Below are 11,551 nucleotides of genomic sequence, written 5' to 3'. Positions count from 1 at the left end.
ACTCTGGCTACAGTTGAGACCCTTTACTTGGGTAGTTTTTTTCTTTTCTCACACCTCCTTGACCTCCTGGGCCAATCCCCCTCCTTACCCACTCCCATCGCAGTATTTAGATGTATTTAAGGGGCACCTGCATGTGCAAAGTCACTCAAATGCAGGCTTTGCCCTTGGGAAGCCTAGAAACTGAGATCTAGGGTCTCATGGGTTTAAGATTTCCAGGAGCAGACACAGCAAAGCCTTGCAATGGTTCTCCATTTTGGCCTTGACGAAAGCAGAGGTCCTTAGGATGGCCTTCGAGGCCTGCATTATCTGCACCCCACCACCAGCACACTCACGAACACACACGCACTGCGACCTCCTCTCTCCTCTCCTCACTCAGCTGGCTCTAACCACATCACTGTCCACTTCAGACCAACTCCCGCCTCGAGGCCTGCGTACTGACGTGTCCTCTGCCTGAAATTCTCTTCCCTCAGACGTCCACTTGGCTTACTCCACTTCTTCCTTCAGAGTTTGTTCAAATGTCACCTTCTCTTCGAGGCCCAGCCTGACCGCCTTAGGTTTGACTGCAAACTCACTACACCCCCCACCACATTCCTGTCCCTCTGACCCTGCTCTGTGATCTCTGTGATCTCTTCCCATATTAACCACTTTGAACATGCTATGTTATTTACTTAGTTATTATGTTTATTCATGATCAGTGCCTCCTGAAAGGATAAAGTCAGCCCCATTTGCACGTGACAGCATTTGCTGAGCAAGCCTGTGATCTTGGTAACAGGACTCCCATTTTACTCTTCTGAGCTTATGTCCCCAGAACCAGAAGTCACTGGAAGCAAGAACAGAACTAAGCGCTCCCTACTGCCACAGGCAGAAGATAACATTGGAACAAACTGCAACCTGGTGCTACAAGGCCCCCACAGCCCGGGGGCCACACAACAGCAACGCTCCCATGCTTTTTTAATCCAATCATAATCCTATAACAGCTCAAAGCCCCCACCCCTCAAAGCTAGTGTATCTCTCCACACCATGCTCCTCTCCTTTCTTGGAGAGTGAAGAAAAACTACTCTCTACACTTTCTTCTCTTTGTGAATTTTTTCACAGCCCACATTACTGACCACCCTAGCACCTCCCCCAGCTAGAATACCAGCCATGAGGGCAGAATTTTCATTTGTTTTGTTCACTGCTGTATCGTCAGCACCTAGAGTGTTATTGGCATGTAGTAGATGCTCGGTAAATATTTGGTGAATGTGAGGAGAAAATCAGACCAGTAATGGACTTCCCAGGCTCCAGCAGAGGAGTGAAAGAAGAAGACTGGTGGAGGGAGCAGTCAGTCACACAGAGCAGGAGAGCACTGGGTGGCCTTTCCAGGAACCGGACTGGAAGGAAGGCCTCATCTACATCTCTGGCAACTCAAACTGTGCTATCTCTTAGCTTTTCACACTATGGTTTGTTATACCAATCTGTCCCAGCTTACTTATGGGAGGCACCCAATGTCTGCCCACTGAGTTTTTTAAACATAAATTATTCCACACATACTCACAGAACTCCTACTGTATGCACAGAATGTTCCAGACACTGGGTGTATAGCAATGAACCTAACAGACAAATCTCCCTGCACTTGGGAAGGTTATAGTCTAGAGGGTATAGCAGGGGAAAAAAGCAAGATAAGTAAACAAAACCTGTAATGTTAGATGTTGCTGAGAAGAGTCCTGTTCTCTGCTTGCTTAAAACCATCCTTGGCTCCCTACTATTTCTAGGACAAACTCAAGCCCCTTATGCCCAGGAACAGACAACTCTTTTGTGTGCACTCCTCCAGCCCCATGCTTGCTGCTTGCACTCTGCGTTCTAGACAGAATGACCTTGTTACAATTCTGTAAAGGTGCCTTTTCCTCTTGGACATCGATGTCTTTGCCCATGCTGCTCCTTCTTCCCGGGGTGCCCCTCTTCCTTTCCTGCAGCATGGTTGCTACTTCAGCTTGCACTCAATACCTTGCTTAAGCATCATGTCTTCTAGTAGTCTTTCCATGCTACCCACATCCCACCACTCCACCCCTATTTCAGTTGAGGTGCCCCCTATTTTATCTTTCCCATGTCACTGGAGGAAACATCCCTACCCAAGGACTTTTCCTACCAGGGTATAAGTGTGTATTTCCCCACTGTCTGGGAGATCTTGGACCATTCTATCCCTAAGTGTCTAACCCATTGTAGTCCATCGATAAATATTTGCTGAATAAATGAATGGATGAATGGAAGGAAGGAGAGATGTTTAAATAAAAAGATAAAGAGATAGAAGAAAAGTGATATGAGATGAATTGTGTCCCCTAAAACTTCATATGTTGAAGTCATAATTCCCACTACCTCGTAATGTGACTATATGAAAATGTAGCCTTTAAAGAGGTGATTGAGTTAAAATAAGGTCATTAGGGTGAAGCCTAATACAATATGACTGGTACCCTTATGAGAAGAGGGAACTGGAGATGGACACACACAAAGGGAAGATCGTATGATCTTCAACCATCTAGAAACTAAGGTGACAGGTCTCAGGAGAAACCAGCCCTGCCAACACCTTGAGCTTGGACTTCCAGCCTCCAGAACTGTGAGAAAATAAGTGTCCGTTGCTTAAGCCACCCCCAGCCTGTGGTACTATGTTACAGCAGCCCTGGCAAACTCATACAGGGAGAGATGAATGAATAAAGTGAAGAATGGATGGAAGGAGAGTAAGGAAAGATACATGGATGATAGGAAGGAAAAGTGGACAGATGGAAGTAGGAATGAATATGGGTGAACAGATGGATGGACGGACAGAAGGACGGAGAAATGTGACCATCCCCACAGCCTCTGTGGCTCTGGTCCAGTGTCTTTTCTCAAATTTCTGATCTTGCCTCTGCCATTCTGACTCTTCCCAGCAGGTCACCTCTAGGGGTGCAATACAGAAGACTCAGCCCCCACACCTCCCTCCTTACATGGTCCTCAGCCTCCGCTCCTTCCTCTGATGTCTTTCTCCAGCATTGTCTCTCCCATCCCCAAAGCCCTGTTCTTAGGTGGCCCCTTTACACGGCCTTCTCAGCCCCAGCCTCCAGGCTGCCGGAGCCTCCCAGAAGAACACAGATCCATTGCTTTTCTCCACTGAGGCTCACCTCACCTTCCTGGGTTGCCATTTGCCAATTTTCCAGGATCACTTTCGGTGGCTGCATCTTGCTCTGCCTGAGAGGCCCTTTTGGGGCTGTGCTTTTGCTCTCTCTCCTTCTCCTCTCTTGAGTGTAGGCGCCTGGAGTACGTATCGTGGAGCTGGACGGCCTGCATCTAAGCTCAGTTCTGTTACCCCTTAACCATGTGACTTTGGTGGAGCTCTTCACAAATCTCTCTGCCTCAACTCCCACAGCTGCGTAATAGTGATAACGACAGTCCCTGCCTCCTGGGGCCATGGCAAGGACTAAGTGAATTAATACATGGACAGTGCTCAGAACAGTGCTGAGCCCTATCAGGTTACTATTATCACAACCTACCCCAACTTTTCACAAATGCCTCTAAACCCACTCATCGCTGCCAATTTCTGTATTATCTCCTCCCAGCACACCTCTGATTTTCCGGTTTCTTTTAGCTTAAGCAAAACAGGGGATTTTTTTGAGCTCACATAACTGGGAAGAACCCCAAAAAAGGTCAGCCAGGTCCCTCTCCTCTTCACCTCGCCTGTCTGTTGTCAGCTTTGGGTTTTTTCTGCAGCCTGGGTTCTTCCCTGAGACAACAGCCTGGCATGGCCTCTATTACATTCTGACATCTTTGGTCCCGGGTCCTGCTCAGAAGTAGTCTGCTCGGACTCTCCCCAGGTTTTTGCAGGCCACTGCACTGCCCAGATAAAACAATTCTGCGGAGCACACGGAGGGGCTGGACTTGCGAGGAGACTGCTATCTCTCACCCCACGGGGTACTGTTTGGTCTTTTCACTTCTCTGCATGTATTACTACAATAAAATTTAAGTAAAATAAAAGGTTTCCTCTTAACTGGCAAGTAGTTAAAATACAGCATAACTGAAAAGCATGGCCCGCTCACCTTTTCTGTTTTTAGTTTTGGTAAAAGGCATATAACATAATATTTACCATCTCCGCCATTTTCATGTGTGCAGTCCATTGGCGTTAAGTACAGCCCCATTGTTGTGCAACCATCAGAACTGTCCATCTCCAGGGTTCTTGTCATCTTGCCAAACTGAATCTCTATACTCACTAGACAATAAGTCACTACTCTCCCTCTCCTCACCCCAGTCCCATGCAACTTCCATGCTGCTCCCTGTCTCTAAGAGTTTAACTGCTCCAGGAACCTCATATAAGTGGAATCTGACAGCATTTGTCTTTTTGTTACTGACTTAGAATAACATACTTAAGGTTCATCTGTGTTATAGTATATGTCAGAATTTTGCTCTTTTTAAGGCTAAATAATATTCCATTATATGTATACACCACAATTTGTCTATCTATTCATCCATTGATGGACACTTAGGTTGCTTCCACCTATTGGCTATTGTGTATAATGTTCTATAAACGTGGGTTACAATCAACTCAGCTTTTAAAAGTACATTTTTAGAGAAGAGGAGAGAAGAGGAGAGAAGAGAAGAAGAGAAGAGAAGGAGCTTATCTTCTTTTTAACATAAAGATTAGGAAGCAAAGGGAGACCCGGGAACCTGGGAAATGAACTCCCTCCACCATTCCTGACCATGAAATGGCTGCATACTCCCTGTTCTGTGTTTGAGAGGTTCGATAAGTTTCCCAAGGTAACACAGCTGAAAAGGCGCTGAGAGGCAACCTAGGTGTGACTCCATGGCCCTTTGAGACATTTTGCTGGAACTTCTAAGTCCAAAGCAATGCCTCGGGTGCCTGGAGCTAGAACCTCATGCAAGAACAGCGATGGAGATTGTGACTTCTTGGGTCCACATGTCAGTACCAACAGCATCCTCTCCAGCAAGCCCTTGGAAGCAGGGCTTCCCTGGTGCTGGGGACTGGCACATGAGCCCCACATAGCCCTGATCCAGGAGCCAGGCCCCACGCTCAGCCTTAGATGACCTCCCCTGAGGCTCCCAATGGCCACTCTGATTTGGATTCAGTCCCCAAGGAAAGAGCTGCTCATGACCTGGCGGGGCTCCAGCTTGGGGAGAGAGAAGGGAGTGGGAGTAGAGACAGGAGGGCACGAGGGCCCACTGAGGGGTGGGGAAAGCGCGTTGTGAAGAAAAAAGGTTAAGCGGCCAATCAAGCTCCCTCAGTGCTAGTCGTGACTGATGGGGGTCCAGGGCAGCTGTGCCACTCCTGAACCATACAAAGGTGCCCCCCACCCCCCGTAAAACATGGCCTTTCTGCAGGCGGAGCCACACGTGGGAGGCCTTGGCCTTTAGCACAGAGCTGTGTCCACATGAAGATAGGGACTCTTTCTTATTCACTCAAAGATGCAGCACACAAGTGGGCAGTCCTGGGCTTCTCACAAAGGGGACAGTCAGTACATGTCAGTGGAGGGACTGTGAGACAGTTGATGAAAGTGTACGTCCCTCTTTCCTCTGAGGAACACATGGGTGCCATGTAAAGCGCGGCACCTGAGCCGGGGTGCAAAACCACATCCTTGGCTGGCAAATGGGGAGGAATATTATACTTGTGCTGGGATCGCTACCCATGGAGCAGGTACCTGCTTGATGTTAGCCCAGGGGCTGGGCATCAGGCCTTTCCCCTCATCCAGAGCCTAGCATGACAGAACCCTTGTGTGCACCACAGAGCCACGGGTCCCTGACCAGGGCACCTGGCCCCTGCCATTCCCATGCACAAGTACAAGAAGCCTTGCTACCATTAACCAGCCAGCTCCCAGGGTCAAGGGGATAATGCCCTCCCTGTGGCCACTCTGCAGGGACGACATATAAGAACCATCCAAAGTGCAAGGGGATTGACCCTGCTCTGCAGCACTCTTTCGGCTTAGTGGAAACAGCTGGTCAGTGAAGCGTTTGCCCGCAATTTAACAAGGTTCAAACAGCAAGGGGCATCTGCCAATAAATCAAAGGGAAGCACCGGGCTAAGTGAGGTTTAATTTAAATCGGTATCTTGAGCTGAGAGAAGAACACAGTCGTGCCTTCCAGTTGTATCAGGACCAACATGGCCTGGGCCAGGTTGGCTTCAGCTAGAGCTTGCCTGCCTGGTCCCCTCGGGCATGATGGCCCCAACAAGACTAAACTGTAAAACCGAGGCAAAGTGAAGAGGAAGGTGACAGGAGAAAGAGAGAGATGTCATTTCACGTCTCTCAGAAGCAAAACAACGATTTCGCTGTATGACAAGGCCATAAAGCTCCTCATAGCCGCACACATGTTGCCCCATTACAGCAGAGGGCAGGAGCCCACACACATGGGCACAAACATGCCTGGCAAGGAAGAGGACTTGTTCTATGACATTGTCACCCATCAGAGCCACAGTGACATCTGGGAAAATGAGAGCTGCTTCTGTCTCAGTGTTTCCTCACACAAAGACCTGGACACAGATCTTGCAACCCATACACAAGCCAAGGGTTTCCAGGAAGTCTTCCTCTGCCTGTGAGCTGTGCAGAGCCTTGCACCGAATATGTAAACGCCCTATTTGGAACAGACTTGATTCTCCCCTCCCTGTGCACCCCATTGTTTTTTAAATCGTAGCCCTGGACTTACATCAGGCCAAAAGCTGACCATGGCTCAGTGCATTCACAAGGCATGTACCTCAGGAAGTCACTGAAGATTCATCCTTCAAGGCAGCTGTCCCACCCGCCCTTCACTCAGGTTTCTTTTCACTTTGGCTGACAATGGCTTCCCTTCAGGCAAGGACTGAAGGTATAGCAAAAGCTCAGTCCCTAGGGACTACTGAGTGGAGGGAGTGACTCAGAAAACACTGGGGCGGAGAAGAAGGTGACCCCCTGCAGGCCAACGCCAAAAGTATGCCTTAAACTTCATGCACATCCATTCAGTCCTCACCTAGTCATCCCTCCCAAGGCAGTCTGTCCTCTTCCCCATCTCCACATTCCTCTCCACTACTCCTTCTAACTTTGTTCTTCTCACACTAGCAAATGTTCCCCTGAAGTCAGCACACGTTCATGTCACAGCCACCTCATCCCCTTTTGTGGTAGGTTCGGAGGCTGTAGGAACTGTGTTTGACTGCCAGCGAGGGCAAAGAGAAGGCAGAAGTTTAATTTTCTCTCACACAAAAGTTCACCGGTGGGAAGCTGGCCAGAGAGTCGGCGGCTATTTGTTCTTCTCGTGGTTCCAGTGAGGAGAGAAGGAGGAAGCAGGGAGTGGGGCTGGTTGGGGAGACCCACCACGGCTGCCACCACTGCCTCTGCACTGGGGTGTGGGAAAGGCAGCGTGCGTCCTGGGCGGGATGGTGTGTGGCAGGAAGGGATGGTGATACAGATAAATTCAACTTCGGCAGCATCATCCAAGGCTGCGGCTGGTGAGAGGGCCCAAGCCTGTGAAGAATGTCCAGCTACAGGAGGATGAAATCAGGGGACTGGGCCTGGAGTCCCGGGAGACCTTTCCCCATCAGCTATCCTTCTAGAACTTGAAGCAGCGCTCCAAATATGTGGCGCTGTCCATGAACAACACTATGATTTATTTCGGCTTTTTGAGTACGGTGGCTTCCTGCCAGAAAATGGCTACCTGGGGGCTATGTGGACAAGGGGAAGCAGTCACTCATGACCATCTGCCTCCTACAGTACAAAATCAAATATCCTAAGAACTTTTTTCTTCTCAGAGGAAACCATGAGCATCAATAGAATTGATGGATTTTATGATGAGTGTAAAAGAAGATACAACATTAAACTATGGGAAACTTTCACAGGCTGCTTTAACCATTTACTGATAGCAGTCATTGTGGATGAGAAAATATTTTGCTGTCATGGAGGTTTATCACCATGACAATCTATGGAGCCAATTAGGCAAATTATGTGACCAACAGAGGTACCAAATCAACGTCTCCTTTGTGATCTTTGGTGGTCCGACCCCATAAAGATGAGTTAGGCTGGGTTGGGAATGACAGAGGAGTATCCCTCACATGTGGTGCAGAAGTGGCTGCAAAATTCCTCCGTAAGCATGATTTGGATCTTTCATGCAGAGCCCATCAGGTGGTTGAAGGTGGATATGAGTTTTTTGCAAAGAGGCAGTTAGTCACTCTGGTTTTTGCACCCAATTATTGTGGAGAGTTTCACTAACACTAATGTGTTCTTTTTGGATTTTAAAGCCTGCAGAGAAAAAGAGGCTGAATGCCTTGAGATCTATAATACCTCCAAGGGGTGTGATCCCAAAGCAAGCAGAGAAATAAATGTTATTTTGACAATGCCTGGTTGGGACCTGTAATATACAGCAGATAACCTTCATTTTTAAAACAGTAACGTGTGTAGGTCAGCTTGCTCAAATAGTGTTTGTGGGTGGGCCCTTCCATTTTTATCATATTTTATTGATTATGCTATTATAGTTGTCCTGATTTTCCCCCCTTCATCCCCCTCCATCCCACACCACCCACTCCCTCCGGCAGTTCCCACACCATTGTTCATGTCCATGGGTCATGTGTATAGGTTCTTTAGCTACTCCCTTTCCTACACTGTATTTTACATCCCATGGCTATTCTGTAACTACCTGTTGTACTTCTTAATCTCCTCACCTCTTCACCCATTCCCCCACATTGCCCTCCCATCTCTTTAACGCTAGACTTTGGCATTTTAATTATGATCTGTCTTGGGGTGGGCCTCTTGTTTGGGACTCTCTGTGCTTCCTGGACTTGCATGTCTGTTTTCTTCACCAAATTAGGGAATTTTTCTTACATTACTTTTTCAAATCGATTTCCAATTTCTGGCTCTTTCTCTTCTCCTTCCAGCACTCCTATGAAGCAAATGTTGGAACACTTGAAGTTGTCCCACAGGCTGCTTACACTATACTTATTTTTCGGGATTCTCTTTTCTTCTTGTTTTGATTGATTGTTTTTTTTTGCTTCCTTATGTTCCAAATCATTGATTTGATTTTCGACTTCATCCACTCTACTGTTATTTCCCTATAAATTGTTATTTATTTCAATTAGTGTATCCTTTTCTTCAGATTAGGTCTTTTTTATGCTGTTAGGATCCTTGCTATGTTCCTTGAGCATCCTTATAACTAGTGTTTTGAATTCTGTGTCTGATAGATTATTTATCTCCATTTTCTTTAGCTCTTTTTCTGGAGTTCTAATCTGTTCTTTCACTTGGTCCCTATTTCTGTGTCTCTTCATTTTGGCAGCCTCTCTGTGTTTGTTTCTATGTATCAGGTAGAGCTAGCTGCTTTGATTCTGTGTCTTGGTAATGTGTCCTAATGTAATAGGGTCAGCAGCACAGCCTCCCTTATCACTCAAGCTGGGTACTCAAGATGTTGCCTTTGTGTGGGCTGAGTATACCCTCCTCTTGTAAGTGAGCCTTGGTTGCTGTTGGCAGACCCATGGTCGATTTACCCAACCCAGTCAACAGCAAAAATTGGCTGTGACCACTGACCAAAAACCTCCACCCTCTGTGGAGAATCAGCTGTGCAGGGGCAGGTAATGGTGCTCTAATGTGGTCTGTACCTGTCCACTGGGTGCACTGGCCCTGGAGTTCCTTGGGTGGTACAAGCCAAAATTAGCTCTTACCTGCTGATTATAAGGGAAAAAAAAGTTTTGTTTTTTTAATTCTCTCTTCCTTTTGCAAACAAATTTAATGATGGTGTTAAAGCTGTACACCTCAGCACAGTTTGTTCTCTCTAAGGGGTAAGTGTACAATTACCCCTTTTTACATTTAGTACAACGCATGAACCCATAAATGCTTGTTTTCTTTAGGATATAAAGAGAACCCTAGGGTGCTCAATGTGTACGTGTTACTGTCACAAAATGCACCCTGTTGATACAAGCCACTATGAACACTTATTTTTTAACTGTAAGAATTTGTTTCAAAGGGAATGCTTATTTCTCATTGCCTTGTCATGTACAAACTGGTTTTTATAGCTATCAGCATTAGGAGTAACTTTCAACCTTGCCAGCATCATTGGTATAATGTACATTTAATTAAAGCACACTTTCTCTACCATATATTTAAAATGGCAATTAAAGCCATTTTTCTAAACATTTGTGATGCTTTCCTACAGCCAAAGTTCCTGTTGGAAATTTGTATTTGCACACCCCTGCCAAATACAGGGTGGTATGGTGTGTACCCATGCTACCTTCCTGCGCATTCAAAACCAGGTTTTTTAGTCCAAATAGCAATTAGTAACACAGTACAGTTTAATCTATTAATTATTAAGTTAATAACATTTTGTACAATTTTCATGTAGTCCATTCATTAAGTAATCTTTTTACAGTTGCATTGGGCCTGAATCTGTCCATTCAGAATGTTCCAAATTATAGAAACATACTGTTGTATATGAATGACCGATTCTGCTTTCTTTGGCTTCCATTCTTATTCTGTAGTGAAGTTAAGGTTTATAAGTCCAACAAGGGAACTAACTCACTATCCACCACTTTATAAACTACAATCTGCTAAAAAGAAATCTGTTTCAGTAGATGACCATGTACAATGCCATGTGATAAGAGTGAATTCAGACTTCTTAAATGATGAGTTTGTTTTAAAAAAAGTTCACAGGTGGCAATTCCAGGCCTGCATCACAATGGGCATCAAGAACCAAAACTCCTTCAGAGGGATTCTGGCCAAGATGCAGGAATAGGTAGATAGGCTTTGCTTCCTCATACAACCAAAAGAGGACAACAATAAATTTAAAAACAAAAACAATCAGAACTGCCAGAATATTGAACTGTATGGAAGTCCAACAACCAAGAAGTTAAAGAAACATTCATCCAGACTGGTAGGAAGGGTTAACAAAAACAAACTAAGCAAATGACTAAAAATGAATGGAATCACAGAAACGGAGATCACATGGAGGGTTATCAGTGGGGAGGGTGAGGGGTCGAGAATAGGGGAAAAGTTACAGGGGATAAGAAGCAAAATTGGTAGGTACAAAATAGACAGGGGGAGGTTAAAAATGGTATAGGAAATAGAGAAGCCAAAGAACTTATATGTAAGACCCACAGACATGAATGTGTGTGGTGGGGGGGGCAATGCTGGTGGGAGGGGCATTCAGGGTGGAGGGGGATAAAGTGGAGTAAAAAAAAATAGGACAACCATAATAGCATAATCAATAAAATATACTTTAAAAAAGGACCAAAGCTAATTCACATTTTTAGTTCTATATCTTTAGTCTCTGGCTTTCATCCTGAAGGTCACCGTATGGGCCATGATTGATACTAGGACACCAACTACCACATCTGGATTTCAGGCAAGAAGCAGAATAAAGGAGGAGATGCTAGACTTCGGTGGTGAGCATGCAATAGACTCTACAGATGTTGAATTATAATGTTGTACACTAGAAATTATGTAATGTTATTAACCTGTGTCACCCCAATAAATATAATTTTTAAAAGATTAAAATTTTAAAAAAAGAGTAGTCTCAAACCAACAACCTACTTAGAACTTAAGGATCTAGAAGAAAAACAAACTAAACCCAAAGCCAGTAGAAGGAAGGA

General features: G+C 45.7%; 1 pseudogene; it reads left to right on the top strand.

Moving 5' to 3' along the window:
* Positions 1-6,373: 6,373 nt before the first annotated feature.
* LOC118982301 (serine/threonine-protein phosphatase alpha-2 isoform-like) lies at positions 6,374-8,263 on the top strand (annotated as a pseudogene).
* The last annotated feature ends 3,288 nt before the right edge of the window (positions 8,264-11,551 follow it).

Source organism: Sturnira hondurensis, unplaced genomic scaffold (genome assembly GCF_014824575.4).
Source record: "Sturnira hondurensis isolate 20B ecotype Veracruz unplaced genomic scaffold, ASM1482457v3 Scaffold0025370, whole genome shotgun sequence".
Taxonomy (NCBI): domain Eukaryota; kingdom Metazoa; phylum Chordata; class Mammalia; order Chiroptera; family Phyllostomidae; genus Sturnira; species Sturnira hondurensis.
This window is presented reverse-complemented; position numbering and strand designations above follow the sequence as displayed.